The sequence below is a fragment of the Benincasa hispida genome, chromosome 5 (assembly GCF_027475165.1).
Source record: "Benincasa hispida cultivar pf3 chromosome 5, pf3_genome.v1.1, whole genome shotgun sequence".
NCBI classification, from domain to species: domain Eukaryota; kingdom Viridiplantae; phylum Streptophyta; class Magnoliopsida; order Cucurbitales; family Cucurbitaceae; genus Benincasa; species Benincasa hispida.
Window position 1 is genome coordinate 38,221,921 of NC_143482.1, and position 3,102 is coordinate 38,225,022.

The following is a 3,102-nucleotide window of genomic DNA, read 5'->3' on the forward strand; positions in this document are numbered from 1 at the left end:
GCACTACTAACCTCCCAAATAACCTCTCAAAGTCTAATGGCCAACACATGGCCCCACATCAATGTATAGTCCGACACTTAGCCATTTTTCTCCTTGGCTTCGACCGCATGGTTACTCTTGGCAATGTCTCTTGCCAATACTTCAGCCAATCATGCGTCCAACCTTACAAATGCATGGTTGCCTTCAACTTATGCATAAATGTCCCTTCACGCATGGGTCCTTTTTGACCTTACACTTAGCCAATATTTCATCAATTAATGCTTCACTCAAAACTACTTAAGGAAAATCTATTCAACACTTAGAAATTTTCTTCCCTTCAACATAGGATTTAACTTTCACTTAGTTAATTTCCTTATCCACCTGCTTAAGTAAGGAAAATAGAAATCCGAGTTTCACATTTACTTCCCTCTTAAGAAAATTTCGTCCTCGAAATTTACTCGAACTAACTCCGGTTTAAGGTTTCACAACAACCACTGTTGTAACCTCTTATAACCTCGTCTATTACCACGCTTCCATTGCGCTACTCTGATATCAACTTTCTTAGTTTGTCCAACGATACCTCACCTAGCCATTTCTAAGCTAGATGTTGAACCAAACTATCTACAACATAAATATTTCTATCTCAAATACTAAATGAGAATAACTTAAATTCATACTTACCTTCCTCGGTAGATCTTTAGGTAGTGTTGTGAGTTCCAGCTCCGGTTGCCTGCTAGGTCATGCCACTTCTACCATTTCTCTTAGTCTACCTTGACAAATTCTTAGGTTTCTTCTTCTTCTTCTTTTTTTTTTTTTTTTTAAAACCTTTACTCTACTACACTTCCCTTTGGTTTTACTAAATTCAACCCTCAGGTTTTCAAGAATATATACTTTGATATCAAACTAGTATCAACTAACCCTTCAACTTTCCCAAAAACCTATGCTTCGATACTAAGCTGGTATAACCTAATTTCTCAATTGTCCCAGAAACTTATGCTCTGACATGAGAAAGAAAGAGAGAAAAAGATAATCGATCAAAATTTGGAGTGTAAGGATCGAATTTATAAAGAAAATTTGATTTGATCTAAAATCAAATCTTAAAAATAAATAAAAATTAAAACTTTTTTTTTTAAAAATATAGAGAAATTTTGATTTATTCTTAAATCAAGTCCGGAAAATAAATCAAAATTGAAATAGTTTTTTTTAAATGAATGGAGATATCATTCACATTGAAAAGGAAACTAATTTTTAAAAAAATATTTAATACCATTCATGTTTGATTCTAAAATATAGGAGAAAAGTTATATATATATATATATATATACTGTGTGTGACCCTAATAATAGGGATAGAATAATTTATTTAATGATTTTAAATGAGAAATTATCTAATATATTTCTATAACCATCCACTAGAAGGGGCAAAAGGAGAAAATAAAATGTTTCTCATATAGCCCCTTTTTGATAGTATATAAGGGTCTGTTTGGTAGAGAATCTGTAAACATAAATTTGAAAATAAGGAATTAAATGAAAGCATAATTGTATTTCATATTTTTTTCAGATGTGTTTGGTAGCAGAATTAAAAAATTGAATTTTAATTTTAAAAAATTTGCAAACAAGTTGTAGTTACCCACTAAATATTAGTTGATAATAAGCTAATATTAAGTTATTCATGAATATAATTTATGTTAAAAGATTGTATAATTATTATTTTGTAATATTACGTAATGTATAGGATGAATTGAAACTTTTGTCCCTATAGGTTTTATGGTTTATAAGTAGAATTTACTCATATAATTTGATAAAAATTCCATAAATAGTTCTTATGGTAGAGACTATTTAAGAGGATTTAACAAGCCATAGGGACTATATGTGAAGTTATATGAAACCATAGGAACTAAATTCTTAATTTTAAAACCATATCGAATAACTTTTAATTTTATTCAAACCATACGGACCAAATTTGGAATTTAATCTAATTTATAATAAGTACATAATACATATTTTAATATTTTAAAAAAAAATTGAATTGAGTTTATAACGTAGCATACTATATTTCAAAATGTTTTTATCCTTATTTAATATAATTATGCATTTTAAATTTTAAAATTTAAATTCTGGATACAATGATAACATAAAAATGTTGTTTTCATTGTTTGGATCACAGAAATCCAAAAATAGTTTTCGGAAGCACAATTTGAGTTAGCTGTCCTAAACTCATGAATCTGAAAAGATAAAATAGAATCTAAACTGCGAACCAAACATGTCTTAAATTACCTTAATAACACTTTATTTTTAACCAAAGAAATCGAAAATTATTGCATCACTAATTTTTTTTTTAAAAAAAATATATATATTTTCTCATCTTTTGAAAAGACGAGGACTTGCACGAAAGGTGAATCTTCGTCTTTTTATCCGTAGAATACCCATATTAACCCAGCTATATTTTTTAAAAAGTTTAAATAATAACAATGTTAATAGAAAAAAATCCCAGTTTTTACCATTTGTTTTTGAAAGAAAAAAAAAAGCAAATATGTTGGTAAATATGTTTTGGTCTTCTATTGTTCAAAAACTCATAAAGATAATATATATAAATATATATATAAGATTTTTTTTTTATTATTTACAATTAAGATCTCAATGTGGCAAAATATTAAAATATATTTGAGTAAGAAGAAATCTCTCCCAGAATCGATAATTGTAATTTAGGGCCAAAATATGAATTTTTCAAAAAAGAGAAGAAACGAAAAGAAATTGCCCCAAAAATATTAATTAAAAATGCACCAGCCGGGAATCGAACCCGGGTCTGTACCGTGGCAGGGTACTATTCTACCACTAGACCACTAGTGCTTGTACGACTTTAGAAATACATACAGTTATTATTCATAATTATAAATAAATGATTAATTTAATCTCAATGATTTTAAAAGTATTAATTCGTGCCAATGGCAATGCTATTTTGATATCTTTTTTTTTATATGACTATAGGTTGTGCTGGTTGACATATTAAGTTTTAGGGTTAAATAAAATGTGGAAGAAAATATTTGTGTTTTTCGAATAAATTAAAGACAAGTTGGAAACGTTTTATAAGGACTAAATTAACTATAAAGACTAAATTGATCAA

General features: G+C 27.9%; 1 non-coding gene across 1 annotated transcript; it reads right to left on the reverse strand.

Moving 5' to 3' along the window:
• Positions 1–2,757: 2,757 nt before the first annotated feature.
• TRNAG-GCC (transfer RNA glycine (anticodon GCC)) lies at positions 2,758–2,828 on the reverse strand. Its single transcript has one exon. It is a non-coding gene; the product is annotated as a tRNA-Gly (tRNA).
• Positions 2,829–3,102: the final 274 nt, after the last annotated feature.